Here is a 20,139-nt window from a genome sequence, read left to right as displayed (position 1 = left end):
GCTTGCGAGCGCATCTGAATCAGGCCCTTGGTTCAGTGACTATTTTTTTAGCCTAGAGAAGTAAACTGAAATAGAGATTCGCAATTGCCATTGTAACTGAAGCCAGCTGGTGGAACAGAAAATCAATGTGTTGATGAATGTATGGGAAAAGATGTGACGCCAGCCAGCTCAATTATCGAGTGGATCTTCTAACACCAACAGAATATTGATAAACTTTAACTCGCTTAATGACTTAGATCCAGGCCATAAACTATATAATTTTAATACAGTCCTTCCTTTGTACGCAGTGTATGTATGAGGTTTACTAAAGTGAAGAATATACATCAACAATTATAATAATTGTAATCAGGTCAGCAGGTACACAACCTTTGGCTCTGAAGTCTCCCATTCAGGGAAATTCACATAGGTTGATTATTATTATTATTTCATTAGTTCATTGTTTTCTTTGCTGAACAAATAAATTTAGTTTTCTTTCTCTGTGCACTAAGGGCCTGATTCAGAGATAGGCGGAATTGCAGAGCTGCACACAAGGGGCTAGCTTATGTAACTTCTTCTCAATATCGTCTAGTTCAGTCTTAAACTCGGTCCTCAGGACCCCACACAGTTCACAGTTTCCAGGTCACCCAGCAGGCGCACAGGTGTACTCATTACTCATTGACACATTATAAAAGATCCACAGGTGGAGCTAATTATGTCACTTGTGATTCTGTGAGGTGACCTGGAAAACATGCACTATTTGGGGTCCTGAGGACAGAGTTTGGGAACCTGTGACCTAGTTCATATTACCTGTCATGACCTGGCCTTTGAGGTTTCTAGTCAGAGGACTGGGAGTCAGAGTGACTAGGTGGGTAGGCAGCAGTAAATGAGCAGGAAGTAAATGCGACTTCCTCATTGGCTAATTCCAGGTGTTGACAAGACCTGACCAGAGGCGCGGAGTCTAACTCATTGGTGGTTTTCACCAGTGACCCCTCCAATTGCGATATAGGTTTAGCTGCGCCCAATGAGCAGGTTGCGGCCCCCTGATCAGGGACTCAGGTATAAGCAACTGACAGAGAGATAAGAAAAGACAACTGAGTGGCTGGAAATTATAAATGCTGAATATAGGTAATCACTGATGTTATTAACACAGAAGTATATTGGTAGCAATGTAGAATATCACTGGAGAGTATCGGTAGTGACCGATGTTGAATATCACTAGTAGTGACTGATGTTGAATTTCACTGAAGTGACTGATGTTGAGTATCACTGAAGAATATTGATAGTGAAAGATGTTGAAGAATATCGGTAGTGACTGATGCTGAATGTCACTGGTAGTGACTGATGTTGAATATCACTGAAGTGACTAATGTTGAATATCACTGAAGAATATTGGTAGTGACTGATATTGAATATCACTGGTAGTGACCGATGTTGAATATCACTGGTAGTGACCGATGTTGAATATCACTGTAGAATATCGGTAGTGACCGATGCTGAATATCCCTGGAGAACAACAGTAGTGACTGAAGTAAAATATCACAGAAACTGGTGAAGCGTACTGAGGATAAAACAACGTGGAGCCTGGAACAGCGATCCGAAGCTAGCAGCTACTGGAGAAGAGAAGTTGTTCAGGAGACTTCCTGTATCCTGGAGTCCTACTTTATACCCTTAGGCATCTGTCCATTGGAGGAGAGAGTCAGCTGAGAGGTGACCAGGCTACCATTGGTGGAAGGTCCGGACAGGTGAGACAGACAATATGGCTGCGCCCATGACCGTCGTCGCGGGAATTTCGGTTTGGAGGATTGTATGGAAGTCAACAGGGCCCCAGGGATAATAGTCAGCTTGTCACCCGCCACTGCACCTGGCGTCTGACCGCGCATGAGTAACGGCAGATCCCAGGCTGAATCCGACAGTACCCCTTCCTTTTAGGGTGGACTCTTGAAGATTTAGCAGGAAACTTTTTGTGAAAAACATGAATAAGCAGCTTTTATCCATGCTCATTCTTCCGGGCCGAAGCTTTTCCAGTCAATCAAATACTGAAGATGACCCAAATAATATCTGGAATCAAGAATCTGTTCCACCTTAAATTTAATCCCATGCTTAGTACAGAGCTGCGGAGTTTTAGGTGGAGTGTGATAGAATTGATTGAGAACTAAAGGTTGAAACAAGGAAATATGAAACGTATAGATGCCCTCAACTGGGAAAAGTAATTCCAATTGTATGCCACTGGGTTCACTACCTTTGACATATGATAAGGACCAATGAAACGCTGAGCTAGTTTCATACTTGGAACTCTCAATCTCAAATTCGTGGTGTAAAGCCAGACCCTATATCCAGGTTGTCAAAGAGCAACAGCACATTTATTGTAGTTGCTAGATGCTTTCTTTAATGAAGTGCATGGATAAATGAGTCCATGGACTTGATGGAATCGGTAAGGGTTGTATAGGAGCTACTGCTTTTCTTTGAACAGATTTGTGCTGAGTGCACTTTGCACAGGTCACAATAAAATTACTGAAATCCTCTTTCAAGGATGGCTACCAGTAGGAACGTTGAAGGAGTTTAAAAGTTTTATGAATTCCAGAATGACCTTCAAATAGAGAGGCATGGGTCCAAGTAAGTAATTTTTTTACAAAGATTAGAGACCACAAAAACTTTGGCAGGAGGAGGAACAGAACTCACTTTTTAGGTTGATTTTCATCTTCTCCCAGAGGCAAAAAGGATCTAGAGAGCGCGTCAGCTTTCCGATTCTGTACTCCCGGATGAAATAGGACCTTGAAATTAAACCTGGAGAATAAGAGAGCCAAGTGGACTTGCCTGGGATTAAGATGTTGAGCCGTCTTCAAATATAGCAGATTCCTTTTATCTGTTAAAATAGTTACTGGGAATTTAGCTCCTTCCAAACTATGTCTCCATTCCTTTAGTGCAAGTTTCATGGCCAATAATTCCTGGTCACCAATAGCGTAATTTCTTTCTGCTGGAGAAAATTTGCGGGAAAAATATCCACAGGGATGGGTCCGTTTATCCTCAGCTATTTCCGATAACACAGCTCCCACACCGACTGAGGAGGCATCCACTTCAACTGTAAAAGCTTTATTGAAATCCAGTTGACATAGGATAGGAGCAGAAGAGAAAACCTGTTTGAGAGTCTGGAAGGTGGCTACAGCGGATGGCGACCAACGAGAAGGATTAGCCCCTTTCTTAGTGAGTGCTGTAATAGGGGCCACTATGGTGGAGAAGTTGTGGATAACCCTTTGGTAGTAGTTTGAAAAACCGAGAAACCGTTGAACAGCTTTCAAAGAATTAGGTTGTGGCCAACCCTGAATGGCATTCAGCTTCTCTGGATCCATCTGTAAGGATTCCTCTCAAATGATATGACCAAGAAATAGCACAGAAGGATTTTAAAAAATACATTTAGAAATTTTTCCAAAAAGTTGATGGGCTTGAAGACGGGAGAGGACCTGTTTTACATGAAGACTGTGAGACTGGATGTCCCTTGAAAAAATATCTAAATATCATCCAGATAGATCACTACAGTATGATAAAGAATATCCCAAAAAATCTCATTCTCATAACTCTGGAAGACTACTGGGACATTGCTAAGTCCAAAAGGCATCAGTAAATACTTGAAGTGGCCATTGCGAGTATTGAACGCAGTCTTACATTTGTCACCTTCCTTTATCCGAATCAGGTTGTCGTCCCCTCGTAGATCTAGTTTGGTAAAGATGGTGGCACCACGCACCTTATCGAAGAGCTCAGAAATGAGAGGAAGAAGATACCAATTCTTCATAGTGATTTCATTTATCCATGGTAGTCGATACAAGGCCTAAGGCTCCCATCCTTTATTTCCACAAAGAAGAAACCCACTCCAGTGGTAGACGTAGATGGTCGATTGAACCCTTTGTCTAAGTTTTCTCTGATATAATCAGACATAGCCGCCGTTTCTTGGACTGAGAGCAGATAGACACAACCACAATGTGGAACCTTTCCAGGCACCAGATCGATGGCACAGTCCTACGGGGGCGGCGAGGAGGTAATTTATCAGCAGCTTATTCACAAAAATCATCACAAAATACTTGGTAGGGCTCGGGTAGCTGAGAACCATGATCAGAACTTTTACCCACAGATACTAGAACTGTGTGAGAAGAATAGATTTAAGGAGTAGTTTGATGAGTCCTTAAAGGAACTATTCTAGGAAGACATTTCTGGTGGCAATTGGGTCCCATGCCAGAATATGCATGGTAGACCAATCACTAGTAGGACTATGCATCTAGAGCCAAAGTAATCCTAGAACTAGAACATGAGTACACTTGGGTAGCACTAGAAGTTCAATTTCTTCCTGATGTAAAGCACCAATACTAAGCGAAATGGGTAGCGAAACTGATGTTATGGTACCTACCAGGATAGCACTGCCATCGACTGCGAAGTGGGCCAACATCTGTGCAATTGGTTTAACCAGAATCTTAAATTCACACACCATAGTTTCTGAGATAAAGTTACCCCCTGCTCCAGAGTCAATAAAAACATTCATTCTCCTATTCTCCCTCTATACGTCCTCTCTAGGTGAACTCAACAGCTCTTTTGAACTCCATTATCATCACTATGCTGATGATACTCAGATCTACCTTTACTCCCCTGACTTCTCCCCCCTCTCTCCTCACTTGTATCTCCAACTAACTCTCTGCCTTATCTTCCTGGATGTCCCAGCGATTTCTTAAACTTAATATGTCTAAGACTGAGATGATTATCTTCCCACCCTCCCACATAACCTTGATGGCACAACTATCTCCTCTAGCCCCAAAGTGCGCTGTCTTGGAGTTATCCTGGACTCCTCCCTCTCCTTCAAACCACATATCCAGAACCTCTCACAGTCCTGTTGTTTCCATCTCAAAAATATTTCCAAGATCAGACCCCATCTCACCCAGGATGCTGCTAAAACCCTCATACACTCACTGGTCATCTCAAGATTGGACAACTGTAACCTCCTCCTTTCTCACCTCCCCAACTCCCATCTCTCTCCTCTCCAGTCTGTCCTCAATGCTGCCGCTCGACTCATCTTTCTTTCCAAATGCTCTAAATCTGCCTCCTCTTTCCTACAAGCCCTCCACTGGCTCCCCTTTCCCTTAAGAACTCAATTCAAGGTTCTCACACGCGCTTACAAAGCCCTCACACATTCCTCTCCCATTTACATTGCTGACCTCATCTCCCTTCACTCTCCTGCCAGCCCTCTTCATTCAACAAATGCACGCTGCCTCTCAAGCCAACTGCTTACTTCCTCCCACTCCCGCCTCAAGATTTTGCCCATGCTGCTCCCCACCTTTACACCTTTGCTGCTCCTCCACTTCTCTACAATCCTTCAAACTGGCTCTCAAGACCCACTACTTCATCAAAACCTTCCAGCTCTCATCCTAACCCTCTTCCTCCATGCTCAGTCCTCCCTATCTACCCCATCTGTGTCACGCCTGTTTGTCTGCCCCTACCCTTTAGAATGTAAGCTCTTGCAAGCAGGGCCCTCTACCCTCTTGTGTTTCTCCTTACTTTATTTTCATCTACATCTTACTCCCCACTAGGGAACCTAACACTTGGTTGCTTATGCTCTGTTGCTTATTTGGGTGTTATGGTCACCAATCTGGCAATGTATATTATACAGGTCCTTGTCCTGCATTGTATTTGTATTGTACTGTTAGTCACTTTTTTTGTTATGTACTTTGTAAAGCACTGTGGAACACTTGTGGCGCCATATAAATAAACAATAATAATAATAATAATAATAATCTCAGTGCAGGACCCACCACAGACTTTGACAGGCAACAAAAAGTCAACTAAGTGAGAGGCGTTAGATAGAACCCCTAACCGGATGCTCCTAGAACAAGAAAGGGTTTTACTTTTCCCGAGAGCTGAGGAGAAGAGCCAATGAAATGTCCCGGAGTGGCACAGTAAATGCAAAGCTTATCACGGATACGGCGATTCTGCTCTGCTGTAGTCAAACAAGAACGTTTATCTGCATAGGTTCATCCTTGGGTGGAAAGGAAGGATTCATATTGGTAGAAATAGGAAGGTCCTTGCTACGATCCTCTCGTCACTTATTTGACTGTCTTTCTCTATGATGAAGATCAATTTTAATACAGAGAAAAATTAATTCTGAGTGTGAATCAGGTAGGTCTCGCAAAGCCAACTCATCTTTCAATTTTTCGGACAAACTATGTAAAACAGCAGCCTTAAGAGTTCCATCATTCCATTCCAGCTCGGATGCAATGGTTTGAAACTGGACCACATACTGACCCACCGTGCGTGAGCCCTGGCGAATCCACAGAATATCAGAAGAGGCAGAAATAGACCTGCCTGACGAATGAAATCTTCATAATTGGAGACTAAAGTGTCCGCATGTTCCCAAAAAGGAGAGACCCATTTCAAAGCAGATCCGGAGAGTGAAGAAATAAAATAGGCTAGTTTTGATCTTGGTGTGGGAAAACTCTGAGGCAAACATATAAATTGAATCTCACACTGGTTAATGAAACCACGTCAGAGTCTAGGATTCCCATCCAAATGATTGGGGGTAGGTAATTGAAGGCGAGACTTTGGAGGAGACAACACAGGAGGAGAATTAACTGGTACAGTTACAGAAGAAGTTGGAACCACTGAAGCTAATGTGGACTGAATAGTAATTAATTGAGTAGAATTTTCCTGAAGATAGTGTAGTGTGCCACCTGTTGCTGAGCTGCTTCTTGTTTCTCTATACGAAAGGCAAGGTTCTGTATTGCCCCGGCATTTTGGAGACTCTCGGCATCCATTTGGTCCAAACTGTCACAACCTGGCCCTTGAGGTTTCCAGTCAGAGGACTGGGAGTCGGAGTGACCAGATGGGGAGGCAGCAGTAAATGAGGAGGAAGTACATACAACTTCCTCATCTGCTAATTCCGGGTCTAACTCTTTGGTGGTTTTCACCAGTGACCCCTCCAATTGGGATATGGGTTTAGTTGCGCCCAATGAGCAGGTCGCGGCCCCCTGATCAGGTACTCAGGAATTAGCAACTGAGAGATAAGAAAAGACAACTGAGTGGCTGGAGAATATCAGTTGTGAATATCGGTAATCACTGATGTTAGTAATACAGAAGTATATTGGTAGAGACCGATGTAGAATATCACTGGAGAGTATCGGTAGTGACCAATGTTAAATACCAGTGGTGTTGAATTTCACTGAAGTGACTGACGTAGAGTATCACTGAAAGATATTGATTGTGACCGGTGTTGAAGAATATCGGTAGTGACCGATGCTGAATGTCACTGGTAGATGTTGAATATCACTGAAGTGACAGATGTTGAATATCACTGAAGAATATTGGCAGTGACCGATGTTGAAAATCACCGGTAGTGACCGATGTGGAATATCACTGGTAGTGACCGATGTTGAATATCACTGAAGAATATTGGTAGTGACCGATGTTGAATATCACTGGAGAACAACAGTAGTGACTGAAGTAAAATATCACAGAGACTGGTGAAGCGTACTAAGGATACAACAGTATGGAGACTGGAACAGCAATCCAAAGCTAGCAACTACTGGAGAAGAGAAGTTGTTCAGGCGACTTCCTGTTTCCTGGAGTCCTGCTTTATACCCTTAGGTATCCATCCATTGGAGGAGAGAGGTGAGGGAGATGAGAGGTGACCAGGCTACCATTGGTAGAGGGTCCAGTCAGGTGAGACAGATAATATGGATATGGAGGATTGCGTGGAAGTCAACAGGACCTGGGAGATAATACTCAGCTTGTCACCCGCCTCCGCACCTGGTGTCTGACCGCACGGCTAGTCAGATGAAGTTGGTGCCGTGGTGAGTACCGGCCGATCTCAGGCTGAATCCTGATATTAACCCTGCTATAAATGTCATCTAGTTTATGCTGCCCATTTTAGTATTGCCATTTTGTTTATACTACCCATACTCACATCACCATCCAAGTTATACCGCCCCTTCTGGAAATACTGTTTAGTTCATACTGTTCCTTAGAGAAATGCCGTCTAGTTCATATTGCCCCCTCAACAAACAACATCTCATTTAAGCTGACCCTTGTCTTATCCTCGTTACTAACCTGGTTTCAGAATCATGTTGTTTGCCATTATTTTACATACAAACAATTAAAGAAGAAACTGTACTTAGAAGACATGTATCTCTTGTTTCTCACATATCCCAAGGTCATTTTGCTTGATCAATCATATGATTAAAATGCAATTCTCATACCCTTGGTGTAGCGGAATATCAGTCACCACTAGATAATCATGACAGGGAATGACCTGTAGGTCATGAGAAATTAAATTGGAAAACACATTATTGAACGCTACCTTTCTCACAGTGTGAATACATTACATCCATTCTCTCAGATAATTGTCATTTTTCTTCTTCCCCTGTCAAAGTTCCTATTGATTTTTAACACTATAGCACATTGTCTGTATGTATTTATTGTTGCGGGTTTTATACTTGTGTGTCATATGTTTACAGTGTTTACATAGTCTGGAAAAGATTTATAATATACTATAAAGGTAGATAACTACTTTAGCTGGTATTTTTTGATATTGGTGGGAGGTAAAAAAAAATAAATGTAGATGTTTCAGTGCGTGTTCTAGGGCTGATTCTGAGTGACACGTAATGTGGCTGCGGCTGCAGAAGCCTGATTACTGCTTTATGCTGATGCGAGATTCTGTTCAACTAATGCAGACATTGACTTATCTATAAGGGGTAGAGGTTGTGTGGTGCAGGGGTTTCATGGGAACCCACACCACGCACCCTGCACCCACAGAATTATACTTACCTCTCTGGAGTCTTGCCGTATGGGCTTGAGCTGCAGACAGAACTCACTGAGAAAATGGCGTGGTGCCCATTTTCCTGGATATTTGCACATGCGCATTAGAGAATTCACCAGGAACATAGCGCGGGCACCATGTACCCGAAGACCTGCGTATGTGCAGTAGACTCTGGCACAAAGCCTGCCAGAGAGGAGAGGGCCCGCTCGGATACTGCACAGGGGCCCCCCCCTCTCCTAAACCACAGGGAGAAGTAGAAATCTGTGCCGCCCATTGATTTAACACACAATAACTGTCATCATTAGTATCTGCACTTGCACCAGCCCCATGGTAGGTGGCAGAGATACGTCAGAAACAGCATTCCCTTCCCTATGAACACAAGCTTTTGATACATACCCACAACATATTGGCATGGGTGGCCGAGAGGGGGGGAGTTGGTACAATTTACTTGGGCCTGGGCTTGCCAGAGGGGCCCGGGTCCGGCGTTGTCCCCCCCCCTCCCTCACAGCAGCTCAACACACAGCTCGTGCTGGGCTGCAGTGCGAGACTGCTCGCGGCTGCTGTAGCAGCCAGAGCAGTCTCCTATGGCTGTGGGGGGATGCGATCACACAGATCGCCCCCCCCCCCTGCTTATCCCCAGCGCACAGCAAAAGTGATTTCTTTATTTTTTTATCAAGGGGGCGTGGCCACGCCGCCCATGATTAGGCCACGCCCCCTCCTTTACTTGGGCCCGGCCGGGCTCTCTACAGTCCTGCATATTGGCAGACCCTATAGTTGGTATAGGTGGCAGCGGTGTGTGATGGAAGTCATTCCACGCTATAGATAACTTAACCAGGCCTTAGGTTTATTACACAGGTTTGTAGAATGACACAATGTTAATGCAGTGGGAATGTACAACAGGCAGACATTGCGCATAAAGGGGATGTACCAGATCCAGCCAGGAATGTACTGTATGGGGCAGTACAGGTGGTGTGTGGACAAACAGGAGCACACACTTGTGTGTTTACATACAGTGCTGTCAGTGGAGTAAGTACACAATGGCTTATATACAGCGGTATAGCGTTGGTGGTGCAGTGGAACTTGGCCTCTGTAATAACATGTCTCTTCATTATGGAGACTCTCAGGGGCACATCCTCTCACTGGAGGATGAAGTTGAAGATGCATGGTATCGCATAATGTTGATGGTCACCATAACAATCGGAAACATCGAACACAGATCAGGTGGCCATCAGCCTTCTGAGTAAGTCTAGGCTGTACAAATAGAAAGTATGGTGGTCGCTCAAATCAGCTTAATGATATTGCCCAGGTGCTTGTAAAGGGTGCGGTTTACACTGAACCAGAGAAAAAAAGGGGATATTCCCTCCAGCACACTGCAGCAATATTGGCAAAAATACTTGAATCCTACATGATAACAGAATTCAGAGGTATTAGTTGCATAGAAGGCTCCTCTATACCGGCGTCCCTAACATTAAGGGGTTCACGTCCGAGGCACCCCAAAAGAATCCAGCAAAGGACCATTCCCAGAGCATCACACGAACATGGAAGAAAGGTGAGAGTGAAGTGTAAAGTATAGATGTGTAAAAGATAAATCAATAAGTGTTAATATAATAAGAAAGAATTAAAATTACATAGATAATAAACAAACAAATATAAAAGTGATGAAAAAGTATTTATGTGAACTAAGTGGTGATACACTGAAAAGGCCCAGCCAGAATAACCCTGGGGGCCCCACGCCCAAAAGCTCACCCCAAAATAATTATTGCTACCAAATAGTAGCATCCACTCTGGGTCATATAATTACAATTAATGTACTGCATGATAACAGCACATATATAACCCGAGAGCTGACTCACCGAGGAGGTACCCCAGAAACCTCCAAATGGCACTATAAGGACCAGCACATCCTCCCAATGCTGGCTCCCTTCATGCCTCTCAGAAGTACAAATAGAAAGTATGGTGGTCGCTCAACTCAGCTTAATGATATTGCCCAGGTGCTTGTAAAGGGTGGGGTTTACACTGAACCAGAGAAAAATAGGGGATATTCCCTCCAGCACACTGGCGCTTAATCATATATTTGCAAATGTATGCAACTAATACCTCTAAATTCTGTTATCATGTAGGATTCAAGTATTTTTGCCAATATTGCTGCAGTGTGCTGGAGGGAATATCCCCTTTTTTTCTCTGGTTAAGTCTAGGCTGTCACAGACACAGCGGGTCTCCAGACACGCAGAGATCTCTCCTGCTGTGAGCAAAAATGCAGTGGCTAATATATGGACGCCTAGAAAACAGTGTTTAAATAGTCCGACGCGCCTGTGTTTTTCTAACCACTCCCTATTACCTCCCCCAATTACTGACTACCTGTCACTAATTTTGCGAGTGAATCCTCTGTGTGAGTGTATTCGCAATTCAATTGCTGTGCATGTGCAGTGTGGCTTACACGAATGCACAATGGCTAACAATCGCTCAATCTGCGTAAATATCGGTGCGTCCATCTCTAAATCAGGCCCACTGTTTAGACTCACAAACCACTCAGAAGTCCTCTTTCCTGCAAGCCCTATCTTCTCACACCAAACAACTCCATCACAATGTGCTTGGGTGTGTTCCAGCATTTTGTAATGAGCTTATGATGCTTACATTGCATGTGGTATGTTTTGGCCAAAAGTAATTCATAATGAGGTGTTTGTCGATTTTTTTATTGTGTTTTAAAGTCAGTTTCATAGGTAATTTTGTTCGATTTTGAAGTGGAAATCCAAAACCTACAAAGTTTACATTATTAAAAATCGACCGACATTGAAGTCGGCTCTAAAATCGATAAAAAAAATGACTGATAGTAAATGTGCGATTTGGCTGCTATGGGCAACATCTCCACTTCTAAAATATCTCACTTTAGTAAATATACCTTCAAGTCTACTACTAGGAAATCATAGTCTGGCATTAGGTATTGCAGCATCACCATTGCAACCGCCAGGTCGTCTACTTGGATGCCTACTGAAAGAGTGAGAGATAAATATGTGAAAGTTGTTACATATATAAAGCATTTGATTGCAAAATTTGGTAAAGTAATGTTTGTATAGTGCACCTATATTCTGTTTGTATGTGTAGGTATTAAAAGTCTCAGTAGGTAGCAGCTCTCAAGGTACCACTATGTAGCAATTATTTTTTTTATGTTATCACTCTTTCTGTTTGTTTTTTTATATATGAAACATCTTTCGCATATTTATCTCTCACCCCTGTAACACTCCTAACACAAACTAGCTGCTCTCACTTATCTGATACTCTTTAACACTTCACTTATTTTCTTTCACTAGTGTGGTGCTTTGGGGTGGTTTGGTTGGGCTGGCTTGGGAGTGTCCTGTGCCCCAGACTTGAACACCTTGAATGTTAGTGACTTACCAAATAATGAGGTTCCCTGGACACAGTTGGTAAGCCGATAACTTTGGCCAAAATTATGCAAAAAACTCTTATTTTGATGCAAGATTTACTAAAAAATTTTTATCGTAATGTTTGTATAGTAATGTTTGTATAGTAATGTTTGTACATTATTGTTTGTACATTATTGTTTGTATAGTAATGTTTGTATAGCGCACCTGTATATTCTGTTTCTAAGTGTCGGAGTCCCAGCCTGTTACAGAGAGCCAGTGCCCTCCTCACTGTAGCGCCAATCTTGGCTGCGTACCCCGCGTAATGGTAGGGCCGGCCCTGCCGGTGCATCTTTAGACGCACCATCGGTCGCACCTTCAGAGGCACCATTGAAACTTGAACCAGCCCTAGGACATATCCATCTGAGTATGGCCTCTGATGTGGGCGACTGTGCGCCTTTGAGCACTGCACTTTTAGCAACATTCCTGCAACACACTCACTTCGGCTTTGCCACGCTTCTGCTACCAAGCAGGAACGTGTACTACAATTCACAGAACATGCATCCGATTCAGTGCTGCATTTCTGCATGCAGACAATCTGGACGCATGCATTGTGTGACTTGGACGTATGTGCAGTATAGAACTCAATGGTCCCCCTCGCACATCCACCTCGGAATGCAATGCCGATATGGCCCTTATTGTGACATTTCAATAATAGATAGACCTGATTCTGAGCCATACACAAAGCACAAGTGCGGATGACCCCAGCAGCCACATGTACTATCTCATGCTACTGCAAGTGTCTGTTTTTTATTTGCGTATCTGTCCATCCTCATGCATATACTGCAGTCACACCGCTCATTGTTTTTTGTTCCACAACCAGAGCCATCATCATTACCATCCTCTCTTACATCCACCCCAAGCTGAGTGGAAAGATTTGCCTGAAACAGACGTCCCATCTCCATCCACTCACCTCAAACACTCACAGAAGTGGGGCTACAAGCCCATGAATCTGAAGACATGTCAGTGCTGTAAGACTGCTTTGTATGCATTTGCTGACCTACATTTTTTACTTTTTTAATTCTAAACCACACAAACCGTGCAGCATGATGGAGTGACAATGTGATTTTGTTATTGCTGTGAAAATAGAAATCCCAATGTATTCAAACAAATCTGATATGGCTTCATTAAACATGTATGTTCCCTACAGCACGGGCATGATTGCATTAAGATGTGAGAGCTCATGATGTTCTGAGACTTTTATTTTTCCTCCAAGGCAAAAAGCAGAACAAACAAATGTAAAATGGGTTATTTCATTGCCACATTTGCAGAGACATTTTTTTTATGCAGAAAAGAATTCAAAGATTTAGTTTCTCTTCTAAGTATGTGTATGTCAGGTTTGTTTCATTTTATATGCATGATGTATGTGTAACGCAATGCCGATGTTTTCATGATTTTTTTTGCCACTGCACGCCCTTCTGTGTATTTGTCGAAACCCATTACCATAGTCACACGCTGCAAGTTTGGGGGAGGTAACGGGGAGTGTCGGCTAAAAACGCAGATGTGTCTTGACTGTTTTGGGGGCATGTCACATCCTGCGTCTGTGATCCTGTACGCAGGTAACAGGGTTCCAGCGCCTCAGTTACGGTGGCCATTCTGAGCAACCATAGACTCACTCACGAAGTCGATGTTAGCATGATCCACGTCTGATGCTGCGTATGTGTACACAGTTGCAGACAGCTGTATACTTATACATATACTGTATACTTATACTTATACAGCTTATACTAAGATGGCTCCGGTGGGCATCTTAGTATAAGTTCCGGTGGCTGTTCCATTAGTATACTCTCACCAATCTTCAGCTGAAAAAAGTCACAGCTGCAGCAGCAATGGCGTACAACTGCAGCAGCAATGGCGCACTTATTTCATAGCATAGGGCCAGATTCAGACTTGTACGTTATTGTGACTTTATCCTTTGTCAATAGACACCTCCTGACGGCTTCTGTGATCCGCTGCTACGTCTGAGGGCACAGCCATCTGATCACTTGCATGAGCATTGATCTTCTGAATAACACTCAGGTCATCACTGAGCGTGTGTTGGGCCATCTTGTTTTCACTGTAAGCGAGTGACACAGTGGGAGACGAAAGTACCCCAACTAGCTCTGAGAGACAGTATTACCTGCATTTAGTGCTGTTGCAGCATCCTGCACTGCTACCTGCAAGCTATATACATTCATTGGCTGGTGATCTGTATCATACCCAGCTCAGCTCCATTACAACCAGTATATCACAGTGAGTGTACCGGTAGCTGTACAAAACATATCTTTCATTAACCCATCCTAATGGTTAAGCAACGGGGCTTTCTGTATTGATAAGGCATCCCCTGGTGTGTACATAACTCTGCCATACCACCGCACCTGTACACATGCGTTTCCAACACAACCCTGAAACATGCCCATGGTACAATGTGATATGGCCAATGCATTTAAGCCAATAATGTGTTGAATACTTTGCATGGAGTTGTATACTTGTGCAGGGACTTGTATTTTCCATGTACACAAGAAACTGCAGTGACAGAACTGCAGTGGGTGCTGGGGTAAGGCCATTATGGGTTGTCAGTCAGGAGGTGAGTAATAGCATAAATGGGTTCATAAGTATTATTTTCCCTAATAAATCAGCCTAAGGGGTCTATTTATCATTAAATGTTTGCCGCATATTCCCCAAAAACATACGTTTTCAGGGAATATCTGCAAATATTAAGTATCCCCTAGACAGGGCCACAACTAGGGGGGGCTGGAGGTGCACGTGTACCGGGTGAGCTGCTGTACCCTGTGGCAGTGACCTCCAGCCCGGCGCTGCAGAGAGGCTCCAAGCCGGACGTCCGCTGGTAATATTTATTACCAGCGGGCGCCCGGCTCCTTCTCTGCAGCGACGTGGTGTAGCCGAAGCCTGGAGTTCTCTCCCGAACTCGAGCTTCCGGCTCTCCCCACGGGCACTATGGGGGAGACGTCATGACGTCTCCCCCATAGTTCCGAGGAGCAGCCGGCGGACCGGACGCGACGCTGGATGCAGGAATAGGCTTCAAGGTAAGTATTTTTTTTTTAATAAGCTGCACTACAGGAGCATGGGCATTATCACAGGGGCATTAATATGGGGGCATGGGCATTACCACAAGGGCATTACTATGGGGGCATGGGCATTACCACAAGGGCATTACTATGGGGGCAGGGGCATTACCACAGTGGCATTACTATGTGGGCATGGGCATTACCACAGGGACATTACATAGGGGCATGGGCATTACCACAGGGGCATTACTATGGGGGCATGGGCATTACCACAGGGGCATTATTATGGGGGCATGGGCATTACCACAGGGGCATTACTATGGGGGCATGGGCATTACCACAGGGGCATTATTATGGGGGCATGGGCAATAAGGGGCATTACTAATGGGGCATGAGCACTACAGGGGCATTACTATGGGGGCATGGGAATTACCACAGGGGCATTACTATGGGGGCATGGGCATTACCACAGGGGCATTACTATGGGGGCATGGGAACTACAGGGGCATGAGCACTACAGGAGCATTACTATTGGGACATGAGCACTACAGGGGCATTACTATTGGGGCCTGGGCACTACCACAGGGGCATTATAAAGGGGGGCATGGTCATTACCACAAGGGCATTAATACGGGAGCATGGGCTCTACAGGGGCATTACTATGGGGTATTAATATATGGGCATTACTATGGGGGCATTACAATATGGGCACTACTACAGGGGCATTGCTATGGGGCATTATCATATGGGCACTACTACAGGGGCATTACCTCAGGGGACATTACTATAGGGGCACTGCTGCAGGGGGAATTACCAGGGGGGGGCGCCAAATTACTGTCTTGCCCCTGGTGACAAAAATCCTAGTTTCGGCCCTGCCCCAGATGTACTATAAAGGGATTGTAAGAGATATCTCCGATATCTGCTGCAGTTTCTACATTTCCTACAGCAGCCGCAACCTGTCCCAAAGCTGTCAGATTTAACAAGCTCCGGAATGTGAAACATTTTGGATTTTGGCCCCTGCAGCTAAAGCCACCAGAACACAAACAATAGTATAATGTGAAAAGGATGCGGGTGCACTTACAGCAGCCAAGTGGGCCCCTTGGTGTGGTTGTGTCACCCCACACTCCCAAAACCCATATATGTCAAAACTATCACCAATGGGTTTATGGGCTCTCAAACTGTAGAGAGTGTTCCTCAATGAATGAACTCCAATCTAACTTCTTTTGTGGGTCCAAACCCTGTGTTTCCTTTTGCTCCTATTAAATATCTCAAACAATATAAATAATTCTCATAGTACAGTATGACTATAGATAGAACATTTAAAAATAAGATGCAAGGTCTCCTACCAGAGATATACAGTACGTCTATATTTTATAGTAGACAAATGCGCATCGGGGGGAAGGGGTCAAGCCCAATTTCAAATCAGATGGTCCTGAAATCAACTCCACCTCCAGAATATCATCTCCATCCACTCCTCATGTATTAACATGCGGAATGAATATGGAAAACACCAAAAAGTGTAATACCGTATTTATTTTTATTCCAAACAAAAACCACATAAAATCATACATAGATAGAGATATGTTGAACTCTCAACAGATGTTATTGTCTACTAAGTAAATAATGTAAATATTGTAGTAGACAAATAGGCAGTGGTTGAATGATAAGCCAGACGCTCCCGGGTAGCATGGTCCGCCAGCCAGATAGAGTCCAAACAATGTCACAATAAAGTCCCACCTCTACAACGTGTTTCAATACTGGATTAGTATCTTCCTCAAGGCATCTGAAGATGACGTAAGCTACTGTAGCCTATGGGCTACACTTAGCTAAAGGGCCACTACCCATGCGTTAATATCCTTAAAACCTGGACTGTAATAGCAGAGTTTGGGTAATAAAGCTAGAAATAGTACTCATTTATATAAAAACACATAGGGGTAAATTTACTAAGAATCGTGTTGGTCCCGATTTGCATTCTCGGGTGAAAATATAACTTTTTTTGCTATTCGGGAATATACTATCATTGAAGTCGGGTGATTTGTAGTAGTTTTGGGTTTGAAATCCGGTGGTTTAATGCCGCTAATTCGGCAGTTTTTTGCATTAGAAATGATATCACCATCGGCTTTATTCGGAAGTACTTTTCACTCTTTAATGGCTAAATCGGGAATTTACCATTATTCCTATTGCTCATTTTGGCCGTTTTACACTCAAATCGGGGACTCAATAAAAGTTTTAAATGCACCACCTCCAGAGCTGCGAGTTGCAATCCAACATACACAAATCAGTGTGATTTGTGTATGTTTATGAATGGCTAGTGAGATGAGGATTAAGTTTAATGGAAAAATTGACAATGCCCCCCCAAAAAAATTGCCAGCCAGTCCTGGTTCTTAAAATTATGGGGAACAAAACGAGTAGGGTTCCACCGTAATTTAAGAACCAGCACCAGGCTGCAGGGCTAGTCCTGGTTTTAAATATAGTGGGAAAAAAATATATTTAAAACCAGCTCTGGACCCAAACCAACAGGGCTGTAATGCCACAGCCCGGAGACCCTTTCACCAGGGCCCCGGGGCCAAAGCATTCTCAGCCCAAGCCGGCCAGGCCAAGCCGGGGATCTCAGGGGAGGTGGGGACCCCCGAAAAATTGTAGAAGTGTATTGCACACCTACCACACTCTCACATACTTACCTGCTGCCCAATGTTCAAGTCCCCTTATCAACGTAAAGTATCCATGGATGTACCTGCAAAAAAGTTCCAATACTTACCTTTTGTCCCACGATGTTCTCCGCAGAAATCCATTATGGACCACGGACTTACTGTAAGTACATGCTGAAGCATGTAGTTACAGTATGTGAATGACAGGTCATGGGAATGAGCTGTCATTACTCCTGGTCCATGAGCCAATGAGCGGCAGCTTTACATTAGCGCCCGCTCATTGGCTGGGAACCACGTGGGTCCCAGCCAATGAGCGGGTGATAATGTAAAGCTGCCACTCCAGGGGAAGAGCCCTGGGCTTCAGACCAAGCCTGGGGTTCGGGAGAGGCCTCCCCTAAGATCCCCGGCTTGTCCTGAGCGGCTTGGGGTGATAATGCTTTGGCCTTGGATATCCGGTAATAGGGTCTCCTGGCTGTGGCATTACACCCCGGTCTTTTTGGGTCCGGTGCTGGTTTTAAATATAGGGGGCCCCCTAAGCAAATTTTTTCCCCCTATATTTAAATCAGGACTGGCTCTGCAGCCTGGTGCTTGTACCTAAATTACGGTGGAACCCTACTCATTTTGTTCTCCATAATTTTAGGTACCAGGACAGGCTGACAAGTCCGGTGCTGGTTAGGCTTTTGGGGGGGACCTCATGTAATTTTTTTTAAACGAAATTAACCCTTAAAATAAAAAAAAATAAACAAGCATTCTGCACATATTTCACTGATATGTGCAGCCTGCTTGTTCGGGAGAGAAATATGGGCAGTGAAATCGGGACTTCAAAACGGACAGGATTGACCAAATACACCATCAATCAAAACGACCCCTGTCAAAACCGGAAGCTCGGTAAATTCCCAATTTTTTTAAGTGAAAAAAAAACTGCAGTTTTTGATCGATCCTATCCGAGTTGAAAAACGGGGAAATATTGGGACCAAATTGAATCTTAGAAAATTTACCCCATAATATTATATTATCTGAATGAGCTTTGTGAGCATGTAATTTATTATGTTTGATTTCAATGTGTTATTTTTGGCTGGTATTTCCGCTTTATGTAACTATTAACCATGGCTGACTAATGGTCTTGTAGTTGTTGTTATATTTGGGTAAGAGGTGAAATCTATTAATAGCTATAGATTTCTCATTAACCATTGCTAGAATAATCAAAGTGCAACAACATGTCTAAAAGTCCCACATTGTTAATCTGCTATTACTTTGTGAGTCATGCTACCAATGCTTAGAATAGCTGTATAATATAAGGAGAAAGGGGTTGTCAACAGTGTATAGTATTTAGCAGCATATTTATATCTTCCGGCTCCCGCAGTGGGTAATGGGAGAGCCGTCATCATGACGACGTCTCTCCCATAATGCAAAGCGGCCAGAGGAGCCGGTGGAAGCGTCGGGACCAGGAACGGGAGTTTCAGGTAAGTGTTTTTTTTATTTTTATTAAGTCTCTCTCTACTGGGGGCACTGCCAAGGGGGGGATTACTATGGGGGCACTACCAGGGGGGGATTACTATGGTGGCACTACCAGGGGGTGATTACTACTGGGGGCACTACCAGGGGGGTGGATTACTACTGGGGGCACTACAAGGGGGGGACTACTACTACTGGGGGGCACTACAAGGGGGGGGACTACTACTACTGGGGGAACTACAAGGGGGGACTACTACTACTACTGGGGGCACTACAAAGGGGGGCTACTACTGGGGCACTACAATGGGAGGGGACTACTACTAGGGGCACTGCAAAGGGGGGAGGGGACTACTACTAGGGGCACTACATAGGGGGAGGGGACTACCACTGGGGGCACTGCGAGGGACCACTGCTGGGGGCTCTATATAAAGGGCAATACTGGGGGTACTGCATAGGGGGGAGACAACTGGGGCCACTATTTAAGGGACATTGCATAAGGGTTACCACTATTGGGGGCACTGCATGGGGGGTGGACTGCTACTGGGGGCACTGCATAGGGGGTACCACTATTGGGGGCACTATATAAGGGGCTTACTACTAGGGGCACTGAACAGGGGGGACCACTACTGGGGGCACAAGGGACACTGCATAGGGGGGGACCACTACTGGGGGCACTACTGGAGGCCTGCATAAGGGTGTTCTCTCCTGTGGCACACGGGGGCACTGCATATGGGCACTACGACAGGGGGCTGCCCCTAATCTTTATTTTTACCTTATATTAATCCCATATGGACCCACCTCCTCCCTGAAACACTTGAGGGGGGGCGGCGCCGTAGCACGTA

At 44.4% G+C, this 20,139-nt stretch overlaps 1 long non-coding RNA gene across 1 annotated transcript in view; it reads left to right on the top strand.

The window, feature by feature from the left end:
• LOC148508998 (uncharacterized) overlaps window positions 1-13,235 on the top strand; it is a 162,556-nt gene extending 149,321 nt beyond the window's left edge. Inside the window, exon 4 of the long non-coding RNA XR_015869497.1 lies at window positions 13,010-13,235. This is a non-coding gene — a long non-coding RNA (uncharacterized LOC148508998). The remainder of the gene's footprint in view (window positions 1-13,009) is intronic.
• The last annotated feature ends 6,904 nt before the right edge of the window (window positions 13,236-20,139 follow it).

Source organism: Taudactylus pleione, unplaced genomic scaffold (genome assembly GCF_031769625.1).
Source record: "Taudactylus pleione unplaced genomic scaffold, aTauple2 ptg000333l, whole genome shotgun sequence".
Taxonomy (NCBI): domain Eukaryota; kingdom Metazoa; phylum Chordata; class Amphibia; order Anura; family Myobatrachidae; genus Taudactylus; species Taudactylus pleione.
The sequence above is the reverse complement of the archived record's forward strand: the minus strand, read 5'-3'. Positions and strand labels throughout refer to the sequence as shown.